This window comes from Drosophila bipectinata, chromosome 4, assembly GCF_030179905.1.
Source record: "Drosophila bipectinata strain 14024-0381.07 chromosome 4, DbipHiC1v2, whole genome shotgun sequence".
NCBI lineage: Eukaryota > Metazoa > Arthropoda > Insecta > Diptera > Drosophilidae > Drosophila > Drosophila bipectinata.
The window spans coordinates 19,214,389-19,231,717 of NC_091740.1; the positions used below are offsets into that span (position 1 = coordinate 19,214,389).

Genomic DNA, 17,329 nt, shown 5'->3' on the forward strand with positions numbered 1-17,329 from the left:
AGATGTAGAGCGATACTGAATCTCAAAAATATAGGCCATGAAAATGATGGCCCAGCGCTGTAGCCTGTTTGACGTCATTAAAAGCCGATGCTTGCCTGAATTGAAAATCGTTACTAGTGGCTTGTGATCCGTTATAAGGGTAAACTTTCGGCCGTACAAATATTGGTGAAAACGTTTCACTCCGAATATTATAGAAAGTCCCTCTTTTTCGATTTGGCTGTACTGAACCTGATGCTTGTCAAGCGTTTTGGATGCGAAAACAATAGGGGACTCCTTGCCATCATGTTGGATATGTGAAAGGACTACACCAATACCAAAAGATGATGCATCAGTCGCTAGGACTAGTGGTAGATTTTCGTCGAAATGAGCTAGCTGAGTCGCGTTGATAATATGGGACTTCAGCGCTATAAAAGCTTGTTGTTGTTGCGGCCCGAAAAGGTATGCTACATTTTTTCTACGAAGTTGGTTTAATGGAGCGGCCAACTGAGAATAGTTCGGAATGAAGTTGCAATAGTAATTAACTTTACCCAAGAATTCTTCTAATTGCTGCAGATTAGAAGGTGGACGCAACAGTTTAACAGCCTCCAAGCCTGAGCTGTCTGGAAGAATCCCTTGAGCGCTGATTCTTCGTCCTAAGTTCTCAATTTCGTCCTTGAAAAAGAAGCATTTCTCCTTTTTGCATCTAATGCCATTCTCACGAAGAATACTGAGAACTTGGTCGATTCGCTTTAGATGTTGCTCGCTTGTAGGTGCTGAGATAATGATGTCATCTAAGTAGTTTCCACATCCTCCTACTCCTTTTAGAAGCTGTTCCAAATACCTTTGGAAGATCGCTGGTGCACTGGCAATTCCGTAGGGAAGGCGCTGGTATTGAAATAGGCCAAGGGGTGTGTTGACGACCATGATAGTTTTTAAATCCTCATCCAGTTCCATTTGAAGATAGGCATCCTTTAAATCTATTTTGCTGAATTGCTTGCCGTGACATATTATGTGAAGCAGAGACTCTTTTGTCGGTAACGGGTACTGTTCAACATCGATCTGCGGGTTGACTGCTTGCTTGAAATCGCCACATATGCGAATAGCGCCACCTGGTTTTGGTGTTAGTACAATTGGTGATGCAACGATAATAACTACTTGCTTCTTTTTTTCACCGCACTTTGCAATTGTGTGCAGCTCCCCAAGCAATGGTATTGGTGTATGACCAAACCCATGTAATACTCGGGAACAATTGCGTAATTTAGGTTTATTCAACAGCGCGTATGTAGTGGCGTTGATCACGGACGCTGTTGCTCCGGAATCCATTTGAAATGATATAACTTTGCCGTGTATTTCAAGATCTATAATAATCTTGTTCTGCTGACACTTGACTTGACCTGTAAATCTGTTTACAGCTTCAATCGTTTCGATTTCGTTTGCTTCAGATTTGCGACTTTTTTGCATTTGCCATTTACTTTTGTCTTGCTTCGACATGCATACAACAGCTATATATCCTTTTCTACCGCACTTGTGACATATGGCATCGCGAAACTTGCATTTCTCTCTGGCATGATTGTGCCACAACCAGAGCATGATTTTAGCGAACTTTTGTTTGATTTGGCATCACTTTCACCACCACCAAGGAATGGTTTCTTTGTATAGGTGTGAACTGCGTTTATTGGGTCTTGCTTTGATACTGTTTCTTTGAGGGCTGCCACGGTTTTTGTTTTTGTCTCATAGGTTTCTGCAACTATAAGCACATCTTCAAGAGTTGGCTGGGACTTCTGAAGAGAAGATGCACGGACGGCATCGTATGGTGTATGTACTATGATCTGATCTCGAATCATTTCATTTACATAGTTAGAAGAACAACCGTTGGCATTACAGACGAATTGGCATTCCAGAGCGATCCCGCGCAAGTCGGCTACCCACTCTCTGTTTGTGAATGCTTCATCTCCCTTTTAAAAAACTCATAGCGAGCAGCAACAACGTGTCGTTTTGTTGTAAAATGTTCCGTTAACTTGTCTGTGAGTTTCTTGTATGTATACGTGTTCAAATTGTTGCTCCCGAACAGATCTATATATATAAAAGAACAACGTGTTTTATGTTACACCACTTATAAATCAAGAACGGAAGAACAGATTTGAGTGAAAATTGGTAGGGAGGTAGCTTAGAGCCAGGAGAAGGACATAGGATACTTTTTGTCCCGTTCGACAGCGTTCCTCCCTGGCCCATACTTTTTTATTTAGGCAGACAGCTAAGAAGAAAATGTCAAATGTCAAAATGTCAGTTACAAACGAAGTCAAATTCATAGTCAGGCTCTCAAATTTAACAACGAACCAAAAAGATTGTGTTGCGCTGAAATCAATATTAAAACTATTTCTATTAAATAAATAATTAACAAGTGGATTGAAGTGAAGTGAAGTTTAATTAATAATGCCGCGACCAAGACGGTCGAATCTTTCCCGACAAAGCCGTAATGCAAGAAGAATACAAAATATTGCATATGAAAGTACTGAAGAAGAACGAGAAATTGCACGTGAACAGCGCCGCAATAGTATGGCTCGACTTCGTGCTTCTCAAATAGATTTTAATTTGCGACGCAGATATTTAGCTGATTTGAATCGAGCTGCGTTTCGATACGATTGCAGCAATGATTACAGCTTGCATCCTAGCGTTTGCATTGGGCAAATGGACGTTGTTTGCGAGTATTGTGGTGCATTAAAGTTTTCCGGAGAAACGCCTGGATTATGCTGCGTTAATGGTAAAGTGAAATTGCCAGTGTTGACTCCGCCACAAGAGCCATTGTATTCATTGCTTTGCGGCGAAACACAAGAATCACGCCACTTTCTTGCAAATACTCGAAAATACAATAGTTGTTTCCAAATGACGTCATTTGGGGCAGACATTATCGAAGAAGGAGGTTTTAATCCGACATTTAAGGTATTTATTTTTGTACTTACATAGAATGTAGTTAAAGAATCTGGTTTTTATTTTGTAGATACAAGGACAGATTCACCATCGAATTGGATCATTACTACCTTTCGAAGATACACAGAATAAATTTTTACAAATATATTTCATGGGCAACATGGAAGAACAACTTGATCGACGCCTAGGGATCAATGCAGGAATAAAGCGAGCAATTCTTCAAGACTTGCAGTGTCTGCTTCATGAACATCATGCGTTGGTCAGGTTGTTTAAGAGTGCTTTAGAGCGCATGCCAAATGATGACTATAAAGTTGTCATCAAAGCAGATAAACGACCATCTGGAACACACGAACGCACATTTAATGCTCCAACAGTAGACGAAGTTGCCATCCTGATTGTTGGTGAACAATTTGAAAAACGCGATATTGTGCTTACACGTCGCGATACTGGGCAACTGCAACAAATATCGGAAACTCATCGATCATATGACGCATTGCAATACCCACTGATGTTTTGGAAAGGAGAAGATGGATATTATTTTAATATTAAAATGATAAATCCATTGAATGGTAAAGTAAACTGTAAATTTTTAATTTCAGGTGAAGAAACTACAAAGAAAGTTAGCTCAATGAATTATTATGCATATCGTTTGATGATTCGTCAAAATGCTGACAACTATTTGCTGCGGTTTCGTCGATTGTTTCAGCAGTATTGCGTTGACATGTATGTAAAAATAGAAACGGAACGTTTAACATTTATTAGGTTGAACCAAGCCAAACTGCGTTCTGAGGAGTACATCCATTTACGCGATGCAGTTAGTACTGAAGGAAATGCAGCTAATATTGGTCGATTAACTATTCTGCCGGCGACGTACATTGGTAGCCCACGTCATATGCATGAATATGCACAAGATGCAATGACATATGTTCGTCATTACGGCCGGCCAGATCTCTTTATTACTTTTACCTGTAATCCAAAATGGATAGAAATTACTCAATTGCTGCTTCCCGGACAAACATCGAATGATAGACACGACATCACAGCACGTATATTCAGGCAAAAAATTCGGTCCCTGATGAACTTTATTGTTAAACAACGCGTCTTTGGAGATACTCGATGCTGGATGTATTCAATCGAATGGCAAAAGCGAGGCCTGCCGCACGCACACATTCTTATTTGGTTAGTGGAAAGAATTCAGCCTGACCAAATAGATGATATCATATGTGCCGAGATTCCTGATCATGAAGTCGATCCAGACCTACATGATGTTGTTACTACTAATATGATTCATGGACCGTGTGGTGCCATCAACCCCCAATCACCTTGCATGGTCGATGGAAAGTGCTCTAAACGATATCCACGGAAATTAACGGCGGAGACTATCACTGGCAACGATGGGTATCCGCTGTATCGGCGTCGATCACCAGATGACAACGGTCGAACTGTCACAACGAAAGTGAAAAGAATGGATTTCGTTGTCGACAACAGTTGGATTGTTCCATATTCGCCACTTATTTCTAAAACGTTCAAGACACATTGCAACGTTGAATACTGCAATTCAGTTAAGTCCATAAAATATATTTGCAAATATGTCACGAAAGGCAGTGATATGGCGGTTTTTGGATTGCAATCCTCGAATACCAACGATGAAATTTCACGCTATCAAGTTGGTCGTTATGTGAACTGTAATGAAGCGATTTGGCGTATATTCGGATTTCCCATTCACGAACGTCATCCTACTGTTACACATTTGGCGGTGCATCTAGAGAATGGTCAACGAGTATATTTCACGGCTTCGAATGCTATGCAACGTGCTGAAACACCTCCAGCAACTACATTGACCAGTTTTTTTGCAATCTGCCAAAGCGATCAGTTTGCACGAACTTTGCTTTACTCGGAGATGCCACGTTATTATACTTGGAATGCTTCATCCAAGAATTTTCAAAGACGGAAGCGAGGTGATGCGGTTTCTGGGTATCCAGATGTGCGTTCTACTGAAGCTCTTGGTCGTATGTATACAGTTCATCCAAAGAATGATGAATGTTTCTATTTGCGGTTGTTGCTGGTAAATGTGCGTGGGCCAACTTCATTTGAGACACTACGAACTGTTAATGGTGTAATATTCCCAACATATCGTGCTGCATGTGAAGAATTGAACTTATTAGAAAACGATACCCATTGGGATACGACAATCGCTGAAGCCATTATCTCTGCATCTCCAAGTCAGATACGCACATTATTCGCTATCATAATTTCGACATGTTTTCCATCAAACCCATGTAACCTGTGGCACAAATACAAGGATAGTATAGCGGTTGCAGTTGCTTCTTCTGGAATAGCAGCCACATTGTTAGAAGGATGCCGTACGGCTCATTCAGCATTCAAATTACCGTTAAATCTTCAAACTATTGAAGAACCAACGTGTAATATTGCAAAACACTCAGCAATGGCCAAAGTTTTAGCGACATCGAAAATCATCATCTGGGACGAATGCACAATGGCGCATAAACGTGCATTAGAAGCACTTAACCGAACATTAAAAGATTTACGCAATGACTCGAGATGTTTTGGAGGAGCAATGATTTTACTGTCTGGCGATTTCCGCCAAATACTGCCAGTAATTCCAAGATCTACGGCTGCAGACGAAATAAACGCTTGCCTCAAATCGTCAAATCTATGGCGCTATGTGAAGAAACTGCAGCTGACAACAAACATGAGAGTTACATTGCTTAATGATACATCTGCTGAAGATTTCTCGGAGCAATTGCTGACTATCGGTAATGGTCAAGTACCTGTCGATGAATCGAGCGGTTTAATATCATCTATATATATAAAAGAACAACGTGTTTTATGTTACACCACTTATAAATCAAGAACGGAAGAACAGATTTGAGTGAAAATTGGTAGGGAGGTAGCTTAGAGCCAGGAGAAGGACATAGGATACTTTTTGTCCCGTTCGACAGCGTTCCTCCCTGGCCCATACTTTTTTATTTAGGCAGACAGCTAAGAAGAAAATGTCAAATGTCAAAATGTCAGTTACAAACGAAGTCAAATTCATAGTCAGGCTCTCAAATTTAACAACGAACCAAAAAGATTGTGTTGCGCTGAAATCAATATTAAAACTATTTCTATTAAATAAATAATTAACAAGTGGATTGAAGTGAAGTGAAGTTTAATTAATAATGCCGCGACCAAGACGGTCGAATCTTTCCCGACAAAGCCGTAATGCAAGAAGAATACAAAATATTGCATATGAAAGTACTGAAGAAGAACGAGAAATTGCACGTGAACAGCGCCGCAATAGTATGGCTCGACTTCGTGCTTCTCAAATAGATTTTAATTTGCGACGCAGATATTTAGCTGATTTGAATCGAGCTGCGTTTCGATACGATTGCAGCAATGATTACAGCTTGCATCCTAGCGTTTGCATTGGGCAAATGGACGTTGTTTGCGAGTATTGTGGTGCATTAAAGTTTTCCGGAGAAACGCCTGGATTATGCTGCGTTAATGGTAAAGTGAAATTGCCAGTGTTGACTCCGCCACAAGAGCCATTGTATTCATTGCTTTGCGGCGAAACACAAGAATCACGCCACTTTCTTGCAAATACTCGAAAATACAATAGTTGTTTCCAAATGACGTCATTTGGGGCAGACATTATCGAAGAAGGAGGTTTTAATCCGACATTTAAGGTATTTATTTTTGTACTTACATAGAATGTAGTTAAAGAATCTGGTTTTTATTTTGTAGATACAAGGACAGATTCACCATCGAATTGGATCATTACTACCTTTCGAAGATACACAGAATAAATTTTTACAAATATATTTCATGGGCAACATGGAAGAACAACTTGATCGACGCCTAGGGATCAATGCAGGAATAAAGCGAGCAATTCTTCAAGACTTGCAGTGTCTGCTTCATGAACATCATGCGTTGGTCAGGTTGTTTAAGAGTGCTTTAGAGCGCATGCCAAATGATGACTATAAAGTTGTCATCAAAGCAGATAAACGACCATCTGGAACACACGAACGCACATTTAATGCTCCAACAGTAGACGAAGTTGCCATCCTGATTGTTGGTGAACAATTTGAAAAACGCGATATTGTGCTTACACGTCGCGATACTGGGCAACTGCAACAAATATCGGAAACTCATCGATCATATGACGCATTGCAATACCCACTGATGTTTTGGAAAGGAGAAGATGGATATTATTTTAATATTAAAATGATAAATCCATTGAATGGTAAAGTAAACTGTATTATTTGCCTTTGAAATGGTTAATTATCAAATTTTTAATTTCAGGTGAAGAAACTACAAAGAAAGTTAGCTCAATGAATTATTATGCATATCGTTTGATGATTCGTCAAAATGCTGACAACTATTTGCTGCGGTTTCGTCGATTGTTTCAGCAGTATTGCGTTGACATGTATGTAAAAATAGAAACGGAACGTTTAACATTTATTAGGTTGAACCAAGCCAAACTGCGTTCTGAGGAGTACATCCATTTACGCGATGCAGTTAGTACTGAAGGAAATGCAGCTAATATTGGTCGATTAACTATTCTGCCGGCGACGTACATTGGTAGCCCACGTCATATGCATGAATATGCACAAGATGCAATGACATATGTTCGTCATTACGGCCGGCCAGATCTCTTTATTACTTTTACCTGTAATCCAAAATGGATAGAAATTACTCAATTGCTGCTTCCCGGACAAACATCGAATGATAGACACGACATCACAGCACGTATATTCAGGCAAAAAATTCGGTCCCTGATGAACTTTATTGTTAAACAACGCGTCTTTGGAGATACTCGATGCTGGATGTATTCAATCGAATGGCAAAAGCGAGGCCTGCCGCACGCACACATTCTTATTTGGTTAGTGGAAAGAATTCAGCCTGACCAAATAGATGATATCATATGTGCCGAGATTCCTGATCATGAAGTCGATCCAGACCTACATGATGTTGTTACTACTAATATGATTCATGGACCGTGTGGTGCCATCAACCCCCAATCACCTTGCATGGTCGATGGAAAGTGCTCTAAACGATATCCACGGAAATTAACGGCGGAGACTATCACTGGCAACGATGGGTATCCGCTGTATCGGCGTCGATCACCAGATGACAACGGTCGAACTGTCACAACGAAAGTGAAAAGAATGGATTTCGTTGTCGACAACAGTTGGATTGTTCCATATTCGCCACTTATTTCTAAAACGTTCAAGACACATTGCAACGTTGAATACTGCAATTCAGTTAAGTCCATAAAATATATTTGCAAATATGTCACGAAAGGCAGTGATATGGCGGTTTTTGGATTGCAATCCTCGAATACCAACGATGAAATTTCACGCTATCAAGTTGGTCGTTATGTGAACTGTAATGAAGCGATTTGGCGTATATTCGGATTTCCCATTCACGAACGTCATCCTACTGTTACACATTTGGCGGTGCATCTAGAGAATGGTCAACGAGTATATTTCACGGCTTCGAATGCTATGCAACGTGCTGAAACACCTCCAGCAACTACATTGACCAGTTTTTTTGCAATCTGCCAAAGCGATCAGTTTGCACGAACTTTGCTTTACTCGGAGATGCCACGTTATTATACTTGGAATGCTTCATCCAAGAATTTTCAAAGACGGAAGCGAGGTGATGCGGTTTCTGGGTATCCAGATGTGCGTTCTACTGAAGCTCTTGGTCGTATGTATACAGTTCATCCAAAGAATGATGAATGTTTCTATTTGCGGTTGTTGCTGGTAAATGTGCGTGGGCCAACTTCATTTGAGACACTACGAACTGTTAATGGTGTAATATTCCCAACATATCGTGCTGCATGTGAAGAATTGAACTTATTAGAAAACGATACCCATTGGGATACGACAATCGCTGAAGCCATTATCTCTGAATCTCCAAGTCAGATACGCACATTATTCGCTATCATAATTTCGACATGTTTTCCATCAAACCCATGTAACCTGTGGCACAAATACAAGGATAGTATGTCAGAAGATATTTTACATCAAAGACGTGTTAGTTCCAGAAATCACGATATTGAGATGAATGAGGAGATACATAATCGTGCTTTACTCTTGATCGAAGATATGTGTTACCTCATGTGCGGTAATTTGTTAATCAGGTTAGGAATGCCAGCGCCAAATCGTGAAATGAATGACGCATTTAATCGAGAATTGGAACGGGAACGTGAATATGATCACCAGGAATTAGATTTAGTAGTTCAAAGGAATGTACCCCTTTTGAATTACCAACAAAAGGAAGTTTATGATACTTTAATGAAGGCAATCGCTGATGAAAATGGTGGTTTATATTTCCTAGATGCCCCTGGTGGAACTGGCAAGACATTCCTTATGTCATTAGTTTTAGCAACTGTTCGGGCGAGATCCAACATAGCGGTTGCAGTTGCTTCTTCTGGAATAGCAGCCACATTGTTAGAAGGATGCCGTACGGCTCATTCAGCATTCAAATTACCGTTAAATCTTCAAACTATTGAAGAACCAACGTGTAATATTGCAAAACACTCAGCAATGGCCAAAGTTTTAGCGACATCGAAAATCATCATCTGGGACGAATGCACAATGGCGCATAAACGTGCATTAGAAGCACTTAACCGAACATTAAAAGATTTACGCAATGACTCGAGATGTTTTGGAGGAGCAATGATTTTACTGTCTGGCGATTTCCGCCAAATACTGCCAGTAATTCCAAGATCTACGGCTGCAGACGAAATAAACGCTTGCCTCAAATCGTCAAATCTATGGCGCTATGTGAAGAAACTGCAGCTGACAACAAACATGAGAGTTACATTGCTTAATGATACATCTGCTGAAGATTTCTCGGAGCAATTGCTGACTATCGGTAATGGTCAAGTACCTGTCGATGAATCGAGCGGTTTAATATCATCTATATATATAAAAGAACAACGTGTTTTATGTTACACCACTTATAAATCAAGAACGGAAGAACAGATTTGAGTGAAAATTGGTAGGGAGGTAGCTTAGAGCCAGGAGAAGGACATAGGATACTTTTTGTCCCGTTCGACAGCGTTCCTCCCTGGCCCATACTTTTTTATTTAGGCAGACAGCTAAGAAGAAAATGTCAAATGTCAAAATGTCAGTTACAAACGAAGTCAAATTCATAGTCAGGCTCTCAAATTTAACAACGAACCAAAAAGATTGTGTTGCGCTGAAATCAATATTAAAACTATTTCTATTAAATAAATAATTAACAAGTGGATTGAAGTGAAGTGAAGTTTAATTAATAATGCCGCGACCAAGACGGTCGAATCTTTCCCGACAAAGCCGTAATGCAAGAAGAATACAAAATATCGACTTCGTGCTTCTCAAATAGATTTTAATTTGCGACGCAGATATTTAGCTGATTTGAATCGAGCTGCGTTTCGATACGATTGCAGCAATGATTACAGCTTGCATCCTAGCGTTTGCATTGGGCAAATGGACGTTGTTTGCGAGTATTGTGGTGCATTAAAGTTTTCCGGAGAAACGCCTGGATTATGCTGCGTTAATGGTAAAGTGAAATTGCCAGTGTTGACTCCGCCACAAGAGCCATTGTATTCATTGCTTTGCGGCGAAACACAAGAATCACGCCACTTTCTTGCAAATACTCGAAAATACAATAGTTGTTTCCAAATGACGTCATTTGGGGCAGACATTATCGAAGAAGGAGGTTTTAATCCGACATTTAAGGTATTTATTTTTGTACTTACATAGAATGTAGTTAAAGAATCTGGTTTTTATTTTGTAGATACAAGGACAGATTCACCATCGAATTGGATCATTACTACCTTTCGAAGATACACAGAATAAATTTTTACAAATATATTTCATGGGCAACATGGAAGAACAACTTGATCGTGCCTAGGGATCAATGCAGGAATAAAGCGAGCAATTCTTCAAGACTTGCAGTGTCTGCTTCATGAACATCATGCGTTGGTCAGGTTGTTTAAAAGTGCTTTAGAGCGCATGCCAAATGATGACTATAAAGTTGTCATCAAAGCAGATAAACGACCATCTGGAACACACGAACGCACATTTAATGCTCCAACAGTAGACGAAGTTGCCATCCTGATTGTTGGTGAACAATTTGAAAAACGCGATATTGTGCTTACACGTCGCGATACTGGGCAACTGCAACAAATATCGGAAACTCATCGATCATATGACGCATTGCAATACCCACTGATGTTTTGGAAAGGAGAAGATGGATATTATTTTAATATTAAAATGATAAATCCATTGAATGGTAAAGTAAACTGTATTATTTGCCTTTGAAATGGTTAATTATCAAATTTTTAATTTCAGGTGAAGAAACTACAAAGAAAGTTAGCTCAATGAATTATTATGCATATCGTTTGATGATTCGTCAAAATGCTGACAACTATTTGCTGCGGTTTCGTCGATTGTTTCAGCAGTATTGCGTTGACATGTATGTAAAAATAGAAACGGAACGTTTAACATTTATTAGGTTGAACCAAGCCAAACTGCGTTCTGAGGAGTACATCCATTTACGCGATGCAGTTAGTACTGAAGGAAATGCAGCTAATATTGGTCGATTAACTATTCTGCCGGCGACGTACATTGGTAGCCCACGTCATATGCATGAATATGCACAAGATGCAATGACATATGTTCGTCATTACGGCCGGCCAGATCTCTTTATTACTTTTACCTGTAATCCAAAATGGATAGAAATTACTCAATTGCTGCTTCCCGGACAAACATCGAATGATAGACACGACATCACAGCACGTATATTCAGGCAAAAAATTCGGTCCCTGATGACCTTTATTGTTAAACAACGCGTCTTTGGAGATACTCGATGCTGGATGTATTCAATCGAATGGCAAAAGCGAGGCCTGCCGCACGCACACATTCTTATTTGGTTAGTGGAAAGAATTCAGCCTGACCAAATAGATGATATCATATGTGCCGAGATTCCTGATCATGAAGTCGATCCAGACCTACATGATGTTGTTACTACTAATATGATTCATGGACCGTGTGGTGCCATCAACCCCCAATCACCTTGCATGGTCGATGGAAAGTGCTCTAAACGATATCCACGGAAATTAACGGCGGAGACTATCACTGGCAACGATGGGTATCCGCTGTATCGGCGTCGATCACCAGATGACAACGGTCGAACTGTCACAACGAAAGTGAAAAGAATGGATTTCGTTGTCGACAACAGTTGGATTGTTCCATATTCGCCACTTATTTCTAAAACGTTCAAGACACATTGCAACGTTGAATACTGCAATTCAGTTAAGTCCATAAAATATATTTGCAAATATGTCACGAAAGGCAGTGATATGGCGGTTTTTGGATTGCAATCCTCGAATACCAACGATGAAATTTCACGCTATCAAGTTGGTCGTTATGTGAACTGTAATGAAGCGATTTGGCGTATATTCGGATTTCCCATTCACGAACGTCATCCTACTGTTACACATTTGGCGGTGCATCTAGAGAATGGTCAACGAGTATATTTCACGGCTTCGAATGCTATGCAACGTGCTGAAACACCTCCAGCAACTACATTGACCAGTTTTTTTGCAATCTGCCAAAGCGATCAGTTTGCACGAACTTTGCTTTACTCGGAGATGCCACGTTATTATACTTGGAATGCTTCATCCAAGAATTTTCAAAGACGGAAGCGAGGTGATGCGGTTTCTGGGTATCCAGATGTGCGTTCTACTGAAGCTCTTGGTCGTATGTATACAGTTCATCCAAAGAATGATGAATGTTTCTATTTGCGGTTGTTGCTGGTAAATGTGCGTGGGCCAACTTCATTTGAGACACTACGAACTGTTAATGGTGTAATATTCCCAACATATCGTGCTGCATGTGAAGAATTGAACTTATTAGAAAACGATACCCATTGGGATACGACAATCGCTGAAGCCATTATCTCTGAATCTCCAAGTCAGATACGCACATTATTCGCTATCATAATTTCGACATGTTTTCCATCAAACCCATGTAACCTGTGGCACAAATACAAGGATAGTATGTCAGAAGATATTTTACATCAAAGACGTGTTAGTTCCAGAAATCACGATATTGAGATGAATGAGGAGATACATAATCGTGCTTTACTCTTGATCGAAGATATGTGTTACCTCATGTGCGGTAATTTGTTAATCAGGTTAGGAATGCCAGCGCCAAATCGTGAAATGAATGACGCATTTAATCGAGAATTGGAACGGGAACGTGAATATGATCACCAGGAATTAGATTTAGTAGTTCAAAGGAATGTACCCCTTTTGAATTACCAACAAAAGGAAGTTTATGATACTTTAATGAAGGCAATCGCTGATGAAAATGGTGGTTTATATTTCCTAGATGCCCCTGGTGGAACTGGCAAGACATTCCTTATGTCATTAGTTTTAGCAACTGTTCGGGCGAGATCCAACATAGCGGTTGCAGTTGCTTCTTCTGGAATAGCAGCCACATTGTTAAAAGGATGCCGTACGGCTCATTCAGCATTCAAATTACCGTTAAATCTTCAAACTATTGAAGAACCAACGTGTAATATTGCAAAACACTCAGCAATGGCCAAAGTTTTAGCGACATCGAAAATCATCATCTGGGACGAATGCACAATGGCGCATAAACGTGCATTAGAAGCACTTAACCGAACATTAAAAGATTTACGCAATGACTCGAGATGTTTTGGAGGAGCAATGATTTTACTGTCTGGCGATTTCCGCCAAATACTGCCAGTAATTCCAAGATCTACGGCTGCAGACGAAATAAACGCTTGCCTCAAATCGTCAAATCTATGGCGCTATGTGAAGAAACTGCAGCTGACAACAAACATGAGAGTTACATTGCTTAATGATACATCTGCTGAAGATTTCTCGGAGCAATTGCTGACTATCGGTAATGGTCAAGTACCTGTCGATGAATCGAGCGGTTTAATATCATTTCCAAATAATTTCTGTAATTTTGTCTCATCAAAAGACGAACTTATCAACAATGTATTTCCAAATATTATTTCTAACTACAAAAATAATGAATGGTTGAGTGAGCGAGCAATTTTAGCGGCTAAGAATAAAGATGTAGATGACCTGAACTACATAATTCAAAATAAGATCATTGGAACAATGCATTCATTCAAATCTATTGACTGCGTCACAAATGAAGATGAAGCCACCAACTATCCAATTGAATTTTTAAACTCTTTGGACGTGCCTGGCTTACCACCGCACAATTTACGCCTAAAGGTTGGCTCCGTAGTAATCATGCTTCGAAACATAAACCAACCAAAACTGTGCAACGGTACGCGTTTGGTGGTTAGTAAATTGATGAACAATGTAATTTACGCTACGATAATGATAGGAAAATTCAAAGGTGAGGAAGTTCTCATTCCGAGGATCCCGATGATCCCAACCGATATGCCGTTTGAATTTAAAAGACTTCAATTTCCGATACGTCTTGCATTTGCCATGACAATCAACAAATCACAAGGCCAATCCTTAAAAGTTTGTGGTTTAAATCTAGAACATTCATGTTTTTCCCATGGTCAATTATACGTGGCATGTTCACGGGTCGGAAGACCATCTGCGTTGTTTGTTTTTGCGCCTTATAATAAAACAAAAAATGTCGTGTATCACAAGGTGCTTAAGTGAAGAGCAACCTATGTACTAAAATACAGAAATAATAATGAATGATTAAGGAGGAGAAACAAAGAATATTGTATACCCACAAGTATTACAGAATTTAATTAATTTGAAAATTATTCTTTTTTGTTTGACTTATTTTTTATGCGTGCAACAACAATATGCCACAGCGAAACGTGGCAGGGTACTGCTAGTTTCCAAATAATTTCTGTAATTTTGTCTCATCAAAAGACGAACTTATCAACAATGTATTTCCAAATATTATTTCTAACTAAAAAAATAATGAATGGTTGAGTGAGCGAGCAATTTTAGCGGCTAAGAATAAAGATGTAGATGACCTGAACTACATAATTCAAAATAAGATCATTGGAACAATGCATTCATTCAAATCTATTGACTGCGTCACAAATGAAGATGAAGCCACCAACTATCCAATTGAATTTTTAAACTCTTTGGACGTGCCTGGCTTACCACCGCACAATTTACGCCTAAAGGTTGGCTCCGTAGTAATCATGCTTCGAAACATAAACCAACCAAAACTGTGCAACGGTACGCGTTTGGTGGTTAGTAAATTGATGAACAATGTAATTTACGCTACGATAATGATAGGAAAATTCAAAGGTGAGGAAGTTCTCATTCCGAGGATCCCGATGATCCCAACCGATATGCCGTTTGAATTTAAAAGACTTCAATTTCCGATACGTCTTGCATTTGCCATGACAATCAACAAATCACAAGGCCAATCCTTAAAAGTTTGTGGTTTAAATCAAGAACATTCATGTTTTTCCCATGGTCAATTATACGTGGCATGTTCACGGGTCGGAAGACCATCTGCGTTGTTTGTTTTTGCGCCTGATAATAAAACAAAAAATGTCGTGTATCACAAGGTGCTTAAGTGAAGAGCAACCTATGTACTAAAATACAGAAATAATAATGAATGATTAAGGAGGAGAAACAAAGAATATTGTATACCCACAAGTATTACAGAATTTAATTAATTTGAAAATTATTCTTTTTTGTTTGACTTATTTTTTATGCGTGCAACAACAATATGCCACAGCGAAACGTGGCAGGGTACTGCTAGTTTTTCAATAGTTCGAATATGTTTATGCCACACCTCGAAAGAAAATAAGCCTTTTGCTTTATTTCTGCACTAACCGAATACGCGTTAAAATGCTGGGTTAACTGTTCAAGGTAAGACTTTCAGTTTTGATTGTCTTTGTCGAACTTGTGGAATGGGGGACACGCAGATAATTCACCCGTGTGGCTTGAATCACCCTGCCCTGGAGAAGCGTTTCTATCCATCAATGCTTGCATCCATAATGGCTGTTCCATAATGTCTCTTGTAAATGCTTGCTGTTGAGCAAGTATCGATTGGATCAAATCCTCATCTGCCGGCATCTTGATGAAAATCAACGACTACTCGACACGATTTACGCGATTTTACTGTTATTATCTTTCGACTAAAAACTTGACTTTTTCTCGTCGCCAATATGATGTGTTCTTGTTGAGTTCTATTTCAGACTGACTTTATTGTATGCGAAGCTTATAGAGTTACCAGATTCTTAAAGTACTACATAGGTGTATTAGTGTATAGAATGGAGGAGTACAAAACAGATGTGAAATTGACAATGTATAACATTTATCTTACTCAATTTCGGATAAAAATCCCAATGTATGTAGATATGAAAGGATGGTATTCTTTCATACAAAGTTTTACACCGAAAATAAAATTTAAGCCCGGTACAACAAATGTACTTGCAGACGCATTATCTCGAATTCAGATAAATAATATTACTAACAGCGATATAGAACAAACAGACCAGTCAGACTCAGATCAGAACACACAGCATTCAGCTGAAAGTAGTTTTGAAAATGTCATACAAGAGACCCGTAAACCGTTAAATCAATTCAAACAACAACTGTTATTAACAACGGGGAGGTATACAACACATGAGTCACTGAAAATCTTTGACAGGACACGACATTTAATTGAAAATGACACACCAGAAAATGTAATAACTATATTAAGAGAGTATCTTCCACCTAACATTACGGTAGGAATTCATTGTACCTTAGAGGACTTATTTCAAATTCAATTACCATTAAAAAATAATTGCACAAACACTTTCCTTTTTACAAGAATCTTTCTACAAGACGTGGAAAACGAGGAATATAAAGCTATAATAATAGAAGAAACACACAGCCGTGCTCATAGGGGGCTAGAAGAGAATTACAAACAGATCAGTAAATTATATTATTGGCCAAACTGTTTTAAAAAATTAAAAGAATATATTAAAAATTGTGTGATTTGTAACGAAAATAAATATAACAGGCACCCAATAAAAATTCCAATTGGGGAAACTCCAATTCCAAGTAAAGAAGGAGAAAATTTACATATACATACATTGACATATATTTTTCGCGCAAGGTCTTACTTTCATAACTTGTATTGACGCTTACTCAAAATTTGTAGTAGTAAATATAAACCAAAATAAATTAAATATCGAAAATAAAGTAATGGAACTTCTTCAACATTTTCCACAAGCAAAATTAATAATGGCCGATAATGAACCGAGCTTTACCTCGGCCCAATTTAGATCTTTCGCACAAAGGTGCAATTTAACTTTACATTACGCAGACCCGAGGCACAGCACATCAAACGGACAAGTTGAAAGGGCACATTCTACATTAACAGAATTAGCTCGATGCATTAAAGAATAATTTAATTTTACTGACTTTTCCGAA

The 17,329-nt window shown here is 39.0% G+C and overlaps 1 long non-coding RNA gene across 1 annotated transcript; it reads left to right on the forward strand.

The window, feature by feature from the left end:
- The first annotated feature begins 2,092 nt into the window (after nt 1-2,092).
- On the forward strand, nt 2,093-14,770 carry LOC138926812 (uncharacterized). Its single transcript, XR_011443490.1, has 7 exons — nt 2,093-2,919; nt 2,978-3,476; nt 3,507-6,596; nt 6,655-7,153; nt 7,213-10,643; nt 10,702-11,199; nt 11,259-14,770. It is a non-coding gene; the product is annotated as an uncharacterized lncRNA (long non-coding RNA).
- Nucleotides 14,771-17,329: the final 2,559 nt, after the last annotated feature.